Below are 13,170 nucleotides of genomic sequence, written 5' to 3' on the forward strand. Positions count from 1 at the left end.
AATGAGCCCACCCCCATGTCTCTATGACACTGTGGCGCAAAGATATCCATCTGGGCATTTTATAATGGCAGTCTATGGGAGATGTTGCTAGGGTGCCCAAAATTGTTGCTAGGGGCGTGGCTTAATAGCTCTGGGATGATCCTAAGAGACTGATTGGATGCCCGAGTAAAATGAGCCCACCCACTTATCTCTACGACACTGTAAAGCAAAGATATCTCATCTGGAACTGTTTTATTCCCTTATATGGGCATGTTTCCTGCCCCATTATAAGTCAATGGGAATTTTCGGGTGTCGCTTACACCCCAGGGGTACAACTTACACCCCATTGTGATCCATGTTCTTACAGAGTCTACCACCCTCTTCAAATGTTGTAACCCACATTTTTCTACAAAATCCTTGAGCGGAGCTATGACCCATCAAAGTTGGGCGTAATGTTAAGTCAATGGGATTTTTTGGGTGGTTTTTCGCCCCCCTTTCGAAAACCTTGCACCCGATCGCTTATAAAAGTCATAGCAGACGTGTCCTCAATTAGCCGGTCGTTTTGAGCACTGTTTCATTGGTCTACGACAAACCGTGCGGGACGAGTTACGCGCCGAAAAAGTGTCCAGATATAAGAATAATAAATAAATAAATAATAAGTATGAGCAATAATAATAGTGATGCCTTGCATAAATGCAAGCACCACTAACTAGATAGGTACATTTCCTGAAGAAAATGTGAAGTGGTGCTTGCCGTGGCAAATTTCGGGGGACAATATATGATTATACTCCAAGCCAAAAGTAAAACAATTCAACCCACATGTCTCTACGATGTTCTGATGCGGAGATATAAGGCTTTGTTTACTCTGTTGCTAGGGTACTGTATTTGGTTGCTAGGGAAAAAAATTGCATCCACTAGTGATTACCCTCCGAGTCATGAGTCAAACGGTCCAACCCCCGTGTCTCTACGATGTTCTGATGCGGAGATATAAGGCTTTGTTTACTCTGTTGCTAGGGTACTGTATTTGGTTGCTAGGGAAAAAAATGGCATCCACTAGTGATTACCCTCCGAGTCACGAGTCAAACGGTCCAAACCCCATGTCTCTACGATGTTCTGATGCGGAGATATAAGGCTTTGTTTACTCTGTTGCTAGGGTACTGTATTTGGTTGCTAGGGAAAAAAATGGCATCCACTAGTGATTACCCTCCGAGTCATGAGTCAAACGGTCCAACCCCCATGTCTCTACGATGTTCTGATGTGGAGATATAAGGCTTTGTTTACTCTGTTGCTAGGGTACTGTATTTGGTTGCTAGGGGCGTGGCTTGGGAGTGGCCAATGATGTGCCCAGTGATTACACTCCGAGTCACAAGTAAAATGGTCCAACCCCCGTGTCTCTACGATGTTCTAATGCGGAGATATAAGGCTTTGTTTACTCTGTTGCTAGGGTACTGTATTTGGTTGCTAGGGGCGTGGCTTGGGAGTGGCCAATTATGTGCCCAGTGATTACACTCCGAGTCACAAGTAAAACGGTCCAACCCCCGTGTCTCTACGATGTTCTGATGCGGAGATATAAGGCTTTGTTTACTCTGTTGCTAGGGTACTGTATTTGGTTGCTAGGGGCGTGGCTTGGGAGTGGCCAATGATGTGCCCAGTGATTACACTCCGAGTCACAAGTAAAACGGTCCAAACCCCGTGTCTCTACGATGTTCTGATGCGGAGATATAAGGCTTTGTTTATTCGGTTGCTAGGGTGCTCAAATTTGGTTGCTAGGGGCGTGGCTTAGTAAGTCTGTAAGGATCCTGAGAGACTGATTGGATGCCTGAGTAAAATGAGCCCACCCCCATGTCTCTATGACACTGTGGTGCAAAGATATCCATCCGGGCATTTTATAATGGCAGTCTATGGTATAGGTTGCTAGGGTGCCCAAAATGGTTGCTATGGTAACCTTACACCCCATTGTGGGGGACGTCCTGACAGAGTCTAGCACCCTCTTCAAATTTAGTAACCCACATGTTTCTATGAAATCCTGGCTCGGACCTATGACCCGTCAAAATTTTTGCAATGGTAAGTCTATGGGATTTTGCCCCATTGACTTTTCATTGGGGCACTTTTGGGCACCTCTTACACCCCAGGGGTACAACTTACACCCCATTGTGATCCATGTTCTTACAGAGCCTACCACCCTCTTCAAATGTTGTAACCCACATGTTTCTACAAAATCCTCGAGCGGAGCTATGACTCGTCAAAGTTGGGCGCAATGTTAAGTCAATGGGATTTTTTGGGTGGTTTTTCGCCCCCCTTTCGGAAATCATGCACCCGATCGCTTATAAAAGTCATAGCACACCTCTCCTCAATAATCCGGTCGATTTGAGCCCTAATTTATGGGTCTACGACAAAGCGTGCGGGACGAGTTACGCGCCGAAAAAGTGTCCAGAAAAAGAAGAATAATAACTAGATAGGTACATTTCCTGAAGAAAATGTGAAGTGGTGCTTGCCGTGGCAAATTTCGGGGGACAATATATGATTATACTCCAAGCCAAAAGTAAAACAATTCAACCCACATGTCTCTACGATATTCTAATGCAAAGATATAAGGCTTTGTTTATTCGGTTGCTAGGGTACTGTATTTGGTTGCTAGGGAGAAAATTGGCATCCACTAGTGATTACACTCCGAGTCACAAGTCAAACGGTCCAAACCCCGTGTCTCTACGATGTTCTGATGCGGAGATATAAGGGTTTGTTTACTCTGTTGCTAGGGTACTGTATTTGGTTGCTAGGGAAAAAATGGCATCCACTAGTGATTACCCTCCGAGTCATGAGTCAAACGGTCCAACCCCCGTGTCTCTACGATGTTCTGATGCAGAGATATAAGGCTTTGTTTACTCTGTTGCTAGGGTACTGTATTTGGTTGCTAAGGAAAAAAATGGCATCCACAAGTGATTACACTCCGAGTCACTAGTCAAACAATCCAACCCCCGTGTCTCTACGATGTTCTGATGCGGAGATATAAGGCTTTGTTTACTCTGTTGCTAGGGTACTGTATTTGGTTGCTAGGGAAAAAATTGGCATCCCATAATGATTACACTCCGAGTCACGAGTCCAACGGTCCAACCCCCGTGTTTCTACGATGTTCTGATGCGGAGATATAAGGCTTTGTTTACTCTGTTGCTAGGGTACTGTATTTGGTTGCTAGGGAAAAAATAGGCATCCCATAATGATTACACTCTGAGTCACGAGTCAAACGGTCCAACCCCCGTGTCTCTACGATGTTCTGATGCCGAGATATAAGGCTTTGTTTACTCTGTTGCTAGGGTACTGTATTTGGTTGCTAGGGAAAAAATTGGCATCCCATAATGATTACACTCTGAGTCACGAGTCAAACGGTCCAACCCCTGTGTTTCTACGATGTTCTGATGCGGAGATATAAGGCTTTGTTTACTCTGTTGCTAGGGTACTGTATTTGGTTGCTAGGGAAAAAATTGGCATCCCATAATGATTACACTCCGAGTCACGAGTCAAACGGTCCAACCCCCGTGTCTCTACGATGTTCTGATGCCGAGATATAAGGCTTTGTTTACTCTGTTGCTAGGGTACTGTATTTGGTTGCTAGGGAAAAAATTGGCATCCCATAATGATTACACTGTGAGTCACTAGTCAAACAATCCAACCCCCGTGTCTCTACGATGTTCTGATGCGGAGATATAAGGCTTTGTTTACTCTGTTGCTAGGGTACTGTATTTGGTTGCTAGGGAAAAAATTGGCATCCCATAATGTTTACACTCTGAGTCACGAGTCAAACGGTCCAACCCCCGTGTTTCTACGATGTTCTGATGCGGAGATATAAGGCTTTGTTTACTCTGTTGCTAGGGTACTGTATTTGGTTGCTAGGGAAAAAATTGGCATCCCATAATGATTACACTCTGAGTCACGAGTCAAACGGTCCAACTCCCGTGTCTCTACGATGTTCGGATGCCGAGATATAACTGTTTGAATTTTATGTTGCTAGGGTGCTCAAAAGTGGTTGCTAGGGGCGTGGCTTAATACCTATGTAAGGATCCTGAGAGACTGATTGGATGTCTGAGTAAAATGAGCCCACCCCCATGTCTCTATGACACTGTGGCGCAAAGATATCCATCTGGGCATTTTATAATGGCAGTCTATGGGAGATGTTGCTAGGGTGCCCAAAATTGTTGCTAGGGGCGTGGCTTAATAGCTCTGGGATGATCCTAAGAGACTGATTGGATGCCCGAGTAAAATGAGCCCACCCACTTATCTCTACGACACTGTAAAGCAAAGATATCTCATCTGGAACTGTTTTATTCCCTTATATGGGCATGTTTCCTGCCCCATTATAAGTCAATGGGAATTTTCGGGTGTCGCTTACACCCCAGGGGTACAACTTACACCCCATTGTGATCCATGTTCTTACAGAGTCTACCACCCTCTTCAAATGTTGTAACCCACATGTTTCTACAAAATCCTTGAGCGGAGCTATGACCCATCAAAGTTGGGCGTAATGTTAAGTCAATGGGATTTTTTGGGTGGTTTTTCGCCCCCCTTTCGAAAACCTTGCACCCGATCGCTTATAAAAGTCATAGCAGACGTGTCCTCAATTAGCCGGTCGTTTTGAGCACTGTTTCATTGGTCTACGACAAACCGTGCGGGACGAGTTACGCGCCGAAAAAGTGTCCAGATATAAGAATAATAAATAAACTAGATAGGTACATTTCCTGAAGAAAATGTGAAGTGGTGCTTGCCGTGGCAAATTTCGGGGGACAATATATGATTATACTCCAAGCCAAAAGTAAAACAATTCAACCCACATGTCTCTACGATATTCTGATGCGAAGATATAAGGCTTTGTTTATTCGGTTGCTAGGGTACTGTATTTGGTTGCTAGGGAGAAAATTGGCATCCACTAGTGATTACACTCCGAGTCACGAGTCAAACGGTCAAACCCCCGTGTCTCTACGATGTTCTGATGCGGAGATATAAGGCTTTGTTTACTCTGTTGCTAGGGTACTGTATTTGGTTGCTAGGGAAAAAATTGGCATCCACTAGTGATTACACTCCGAGATACGAGTCAAACGGTCCAACCCCCGTGTCTCTGCGATGTTCTGATGTGGAGATAAAAGGCTTTGTTTACTCTGTTGCTAGGGTAATGTATTTGGTTGCTAGGGAGAAAATTGGCATCCACTAGTGATTACACTCCGAGTCACGAGTCAAACGGTCCAAACCCCGTGTCTCTACGATGTTCTGATGCGGAGATATAAGGGCTTGTTTACTCTGTTGCTAGGGTACTGTATTTGGTTGCTAGGGAAAAAATGGCATCCACTAGTGATTAACCTCCGAGTCATGAGTCAAACGGTCCAACCCCCGTGTCTCTACGATGTTCTGATGCGGAGATATAAGGCTTTGTTTACTCTGTTGCTAGGGTACTGTATTTGGTTGCTTAGGAAAAAAATGGCATCCACTAGTGATTACCCTCCGAGTCACGACTCAAACGATCCAACCCCCGTGTCTCTACGATGTTCTGATGCGGAGATATAAGGCTTTGTTTACTCTGTTGCTAGGGTACTGTATTTGGTTGCTAGGGAAAAAATGGCATCCACTAGTGATTACTCGCCGAGTCACGAGTCAAACGGTCCAAACCCCGTGTCTCTACGATGTTCTGATGCGGAGATATAAGGCTTTGTTTACTCTGTTGCTAGGGTACTGTATTTGGTTGCTAGGGGAAAAAATGGCATCCACTAGTGATTACCCTCCGAGTCACGAGTCAAACGGTCCAATCCCCGTGTCTCTACGATGTTCTGATGCGGAGATATAAGGCTTTGTTTACTCTGTTGCTAGGGTACTGTATTTGGTTGCTAGGGAAAAAAATGGCATCCACTAGTGATTACCCTCCGAGTCACGAGTCAAACGGTCCAACCCCCGTGTCTCTACGATGTTCTGATGCGGAGATATAAGGCTTTGTTTACTCTGTTGCTAGGGTACTGTATTTGGTTGCTAGGGAAAAAAATTGCATCCACTAGTGATTACCCTCCGAGTCACGAGTCAAACGGTCCAAACCCCGTGTCTCTACGATGTTCTGATGCGGAGATATAAGGCTTTGTTTACTCTGTTGCTAGGGTACTGTATTTGGTTGCTAGGGGAAAAAATGGCATCCACTAGTGATTACCCTCCGAGTCACGAGTCAAACGGTCCAACCCCCGTGTCTCTACGATGTTCTGATGCGGAGATATAAGGCTTTGTTTACTCTGTTGCTAGGGTACTGTATTTGGTTGCTAGGGGAAAAAATGGCATCCCATAATGATTACACTCTGAGTCACGAGTCAAACGGTCCAACCCCCGTGTCTCTACGATGTTCTGATGCGGAGATATAAGGCTTTGTTTACTCTGTTGCTAGGGTACTGTATTTGGTTGCTAGGGAAAAAATTGGCATCCCATAATGATTACACTCTGAGTCACTAGTCAAACGGTCCAACCCCCGTGTCTCTACCATGTTCTGATGCGGAGATATAAGGCTTTGTTTACTCTGTTGCTAGGGTACTGTATTTGGTTGCTAGGGAAAAAAATTGGCATCCCATACTGATTACACTCTGAGTCACGAGTCAAACGGTCCAACCCCCGTGTCTCTACGATGTTCTGATGCGGAGATATAAGGCTTTGTTTACTCTGTTGCTAGGGTACTGTATTTGGTTGCTAGGGAAAAAATTGGCATCCCATAATGATTACACTCTGAGTCACTAGTCAAACGGTCCAACCCCCGTGTCTCTACGATGTTCTGGTGCGGAGATATAAGGCTTTGTTTACTCTGTTGCTAGGGTACTGTATTTGGTTGCTAGGGAAAAAATTGGCATCCCATAATGATTACACTCTGAGTCATGAGTAAAACGGTCCAACCCCCGTGTCTCTACGACATTGTAAAGCGAAGATATCCCATCTGGAACTTTTTTATTCCCTTATATGGGCATGTTTCCTGCCCCATTATAAGTCAATGGGAATTTTCGGGTGTCGCTTACACCCCAGGGGTACAACTTACACCCCATTGTGATCCATGTTCTTACAGAGTCTACCACCCTCTTCAAATGTTGTAACCCACATGTTTCTACAAAATCCTTGAGCGGAGCTATGCCCCATCACAGTTGGGCGTAATGTTAAGTCAATGGGATTTTTTGGGTGGTTTTTCGCCCCCCTTTCGAAAACCTTGCACCCGATCGCTTATAAAAGTCATAGCAGACGTGTCCTCAATTAGCCGGTCGTTTTGAGCACTGTTTCATTGGTCTACGACAAACCGTGCGGGACGAGTTACGCGCCGAAAAAGTGTCCAGATATAAGAATAATAAATAAATAAATAATAAGTATGAGCAATAATAATAGTGATGCCTTGCATAAATGCAAGCACCACTAATAAATAATAAGTATGAGCAATAATAATAGTGATGCCTTGCATAAATGCAAGCACCACTAATAAGTTTAAAAGCAATAACAATATGTTGGCTTTTTCAAGCCAACATAATAAGTTTAAAAGCAATAACAATATGTTGGCTTTTTCAAGCCAACATAATAATAATAAAAAGCCCAGTAAGAACAGTACAGCGCATTTTCAATGCACTGTAATAATAAAAAGCCCAGTAAGAACAGTACAGCGCATTTTCAATGCACTGTAATAAAGACAGTGTTATGATTAATTTAATTTGATTTCTGTACCTAATGCTAATTTCAGACCTTATTAATAATGTACATTGATCTGAGCCTCAAAAACTGTAATGTGATCCGAACTGTGAGATTTGTGATCCGTCACACACCCCTAGTTAAGTTAGTACACAGTGATAGCCATAAATGCAATTGTACTAAAAATTGGCATAATCATTTCTTTCGGTGTTTCGGTTTCGGTTTTCGGCCTTGGTTTCCCTTTTTTTCGGTTTTCGGTTTCGGCCAAGAATTTTCATTTCGGTGCATCCCTAGTTTATATTTTTCATAAGGAAAGTGTAAATGTAATATTAGTTTTTAATGTTGTGAATTTGGACTGAACAGCACACTTCTGTTGTATATCTAAACCTTTTGTAAAATAAATGATTGTTCAATATACTCACTGTGTATTTTATCTTTTTCTGTTATCATTTTTTTATACTAATGTTTAATATTTACCTTTACTCTAAACAATTGGCTAAACCAACACAAATATATTGAGTCATGCGCACTTATAATTTAAAGTTTACAGTACTTTAAGATTGAGATACATAAGTTTTAAAACCACAATCAATGAGTGTACCCCGTCAAAGCCAATTTTGTACCCTTTTTGAAGGGTCCATTTTGGATTGTTAAATAAAGGTACAAAATTGCCACCAGAGGTACAAAACTGGTTTCTTAAGGTACAAATCACAAGGGTACATATTTGTAACCTCTACCAAGGGTACAAAAACTGTACCCTTGAGGGTACAGCCCCAGTGACAAGCCATTGTACCCCTAAAGGTACAATTATGTACTTTCTTTTCTGAGAGTGCACAAAAAGGTGTGTTAACATTTTCTAATTTTCTTAATTTGTTTATCATCCAAATATTACTTCATTTTCAAAGCTATCAATCACTACATTAGCATGAGTTTGTCTTAAAATTATTGATAAATTGCTATCAACCAATGACATGGACAGAAAAATGTTTTGCATGAGTGCTTTATATTTTATGTGTAAAATAAGCTGCCTTTTAAAATGCCTGCATGCAATCAAATTTTCTTTCACAATCTTAACTTTCAGTTCAGCAAGTGAAAAAGAAATTGGTAAGCAAACACACACACACATTTATGTTCATGTATTAGATTGTGTATTAGTTGTAATGTAACTGTTTGAAGGATACTTGATTGCAGGGAGAGCAGCTGGCTGCATATGATGTTGTGCCTTCCATGTGTCCTGTGGTGCTCATGGGGCCTTCACTAAAGGGCTATGAGGTGAGGGGTCATACATTACCAATGTCTCTCAATATATTCAGTGTTTAAAAGTACACCAGTACTGGTTTCCTACAAAGGGATTAACCTCAACCATTATATATTTATTTTATTATTCAAACAGTAAAATGTAGTTCTTATTATGAAAGACTTTACTTATACTGTTTGTATAATAGAAGAAACTTTGACCTATTTGTGTATTTACCCACACTCAGATGTGTACAAGTATTTACTGCCCTCTGCTGTGCATATTGAAGCATTAACTAACTGTTTCAATCTTCTTTTCCATTTACTGTGCAGGTTACAGGCATGATGCAAAAAGCTCTCTTTGATTTTTTTAAAACACAGATTCGAGGGAAGGTATGTTACTTGCATAAATAAAGAACTCAATGTAGCAGAGGAAGAGGAGAGGCTTCTTCATAGTGAGCCAAAGAAACACTGTCATCACCATCATCACCACCACCATCATCACCATCGCCCCAGCACCAATCGAACTGAACACCATAACAAACACCAGCACCACATGCACCACAAGCAGCCCCCCCACATAGAGCTGCACCCCACTAAAAGCTCATCTTACATGGACCCCCGGAGCAGGCGCACGCCCCTGGATGAGGGCAACCCGGAATAACCCGAGGTCTACCACAACAGGACCACAACCCACAGGGATCATAACCACCACCATCACAACCATCACCATCGTCATCATCACAGGACCGCAGACATCCCTGTGGATTGAAAGGTGTGTGGAGACAGAAGAATGGACAGAAGATAGGTACATTCATCAATGAGAGGGTCTGGATATGTCATTTTAATGCTGCTACTGTATGTAAAATGCTGGCAACTGTGTACTCAGGATAAAACAGTCTCACTGTCTCTCTCTTTATCTGTTAATACCGCTGCATGAGCCTCCTCTGGTTGACATCTTGCATCTTTTGATAATTCTGTGCTCCTCAGGCTTTTTTAGCGTAGATATTAAGATTAATGGTTGATTTTACACTACATGCTCATGAATATGAAGACTCCCTTTTTAATGTAATACATTTGTCTATCTTTGGTTATTTATTACAGATGTCCACATACTTTTGACCACATGCTGTTTTTTTAGTGATTACAGTACTAAATAATGACAGTTTGATCCCCCAATCATAAATCTATAATTGCATCCTTGCCTTAATACCATCATAAATCTTTCTGTGAAATGCACATACTGTATGCAAACTGATGTCATCATTTTTGTGGACCTTGTAGATCATATTCAATATGTAGCACCTCTGCAAAATATGATTTAAAACTGTGGCTTCTGCCAAAGAAGGAATATGTTTGTTTTTATCAGTCATAAGCTACTGAGGAACCTGTGTTACTAAAGGAGGTGTGGGTAATAAGAAAACATTGGGGAAATATTTTATTGTAAACGCAACAACAAATATTCTCTACAGAAAATGAATTATGTGGTGGATCCTGCATTTATTGGCACTGAACATTTGAAACTTTGGTGGTTCTGTTGGGATTCCCACCACAAGGATCAAATCAGATTGTAATTTTCCAAAAAGTGACCCTGAACTTTATTATCCTCTCCCTCTCTCTACAGTCAAATATATAATAAAATGGATATATATATTTTTTAGTCATACCTCTCAAAAAAACACTTTGTTGACCTGTGAAAAATGAATACAATGATTTTGAAAAAAAAGCAATTTTAACACAACAGCATTTTGAAATCTGTGTTTGCAGTTTGGTTAAAACAAGAAAACATGAAAGGTTAGACACTATGATCTGTTATTGATACATCTAATGTATCACACCACCACCGGAAAGATCCATCCACCCGTGGGACCCCAGCTCCTGCAACAAATCAAAACGATACAAGTAATTGATTCACACAAAACAATTGGTGGCGATCAGCCTTATTCACCAAGCCACTGACCACACAAACACAAAGAGGATCACAAATGAAATGAAATAATTACAATTATTAAAGCACATCTATACAGTAAATATATACAATATATAATATGTACACAGTTAACAATGAATCAGTCAAAATTATGGGCAAAGCACAGCTCTCAGGAACCAGCTGTAATGAGCAATCCCGAGTGTTAACATCATTGCTCATATAACCCAAAGACAGGTTCACAGACACACACTAAAGGACAATAAAGGAAAATAAACAAAACAAAAAGAAATACTTGATGGATTAAAAGCAGAGCCAATGGAAAGCTACTCGTTTCTCACACCGAGAGCGAACCATGGCTCTGTGATAGTCATGTTAAAAGTGGAGCGTAAACTCTAGGCTCACAGCAAAACCAGACAGTGCACAGCCCAGTGTACAGTCCAGTGTACAGTCCAGTGTACAGCGGTGCAAATAATGACGTTGTTCACAGCAGTGCAACACTGCAGAGTGAGAATCAAAGACGCAGCAAAAGGGGGTACAGGCCATAGAACGAAAGGGAAAATCTGAACAGTCACCCCAGACGAATTAACATTTTACAGGCATTTTTTAACCAACATCAGGTCAACTGACAGCCAATTGAGGGTAAACAGTCATGTAAACCACTTTAACAGCACAACGAGGGCACCAGCACACTGGACAAACGACACACTGCCGCTATCGTTGCAAACACCAAGGGGAAAGCCGGACATGACGCATTACAGGCAGCAGCCAATCGGAGCTTAAAAGGGGACTGCCCCTCCCTGATAGGTGATATCAGCTATCAATCACAGCTCACCTACAGTGCAAGTTGTTTTTACATTAAAGGAACAGTATGTAGGTTTGTGGTCAAAACTGGTATTGCAATCACAAAACTTGTGGCTAAAACTGGTACTGCAATCACACAACTAGTGGCCAATACACAAAATGACAACATAAACATCAGTTGAGGGCTGCAACTCTACTTTTTAAATGACAATATCCTGGCCGGACCACTGTTGTGAGTGATATAAGTATTTGAAATGAAAATGATTTCTTAATGTCTAGTGACATATCAGGGCCATTTTATGATTAATTGAGATAAATTTCTTACATACTGTTCCTTTAAGCTCAAAGATGGGACTAGGATAAGCCCTGCCTGGGAAACTGGCCCACAGTGACTTAAAATTGATACATTCCCCAGTAGATTTTTATCTGCATTTGACCTGTGTCAGTTTCAAATCGCTTAGGTTACTCACGTAACCCCGGTTCCCTGAAATAACGGGAACGAAGCATTGCGTCAGTTAGCTGACGCTATGGGGGAAACTCCTGTTTACTCCGTGACTGAAGCCTATTGGTTAACGTCTGTACAAAGTACAGACCAATGACGTTTGAACCCGCGCGCGGGAGGAACGCGTCCCTATATAAGCGCGGTTCAATCGTCAGGAGCTCATTATATTCGACTGAAGCGCGCAGCCGAATAACACTCGCTGCGTAGACGTTTGTAGCACGGCAAGAGACGCAATGCTTCGTTCCCGTTATTTCAGGGAACCGGGGTTACGTGAGTAACCTAAGCGTTCCCTTTCAATACGGTTCACTTCGCATTGCGTCAGTTAGCTGACGCTATGGGGGAACGTAATCCCATCACGCCGTGCATACACAACGTACTGAAGTGCCTTACCGGAGAGACACTGCGTGTGGCCCTATACCCGGCATATTCACAGCTTTAAAAGCAAATGTGTAAGCACCATATAAATTGTTGACGCGCACACGGTGGGGTTTTAAACGCACCGGGGGCACATAACATAGCACAAGACGGCGAGGTACCGAGCGCGCCGCGGCTGTGCGAGATAAGTAAATTCAGAGTCACGTTGGTGAGCTCGCAGAGCGCACCGTGGTGTACACATAAAACGCATGAGCGTGCATGATTGAGCCGAGAGAACCTGCGCTCGTAGGGCAGGGACGTCTAAGCTGTACAATCTGACAACGTAGACGGCGAAGACCAGCCGGCCGCGTAGCAGATATCAAATATAGATATAGATACCCCTGTAGACCAAGTTCATGAAGAAGCCAAACTCGAACAGAGTGGGCTCTATATAGGACATAGCTCATAGAGGGGCGTGAGCCAGTGCGATGGTTTCAACGATCCATCTAAATAACCACTGTTAGCAACAGACATACGTAGTGAGTGATCTGCGCAGCTCACGAACGGCCGATCTGACTATAATATGCGGCAGAACGGTTCGTAGCGTGGGATTATACAGATACCACAATAGTGTGAACCCAGGTGCACCCTCGAGCGCATCGGGATGCATATAGGTAGTATTATAGTGCACAGA

Source organism: Paramisgurnus dabryanus, chromosome 6 (genome assembly GCF_030506205.2).
Source record: "Paramisgurnus dabryanus chromosome 6, PD_genome_1.1, whole genome shotgun sequence".
Taxonomy (NCBI): Eukaryota; Metazoa; Chordata; class Actinopteri; order Cypriniformes; family Cobitidae; genus Paramisgurnus; species Paramisgurnus dabryanus.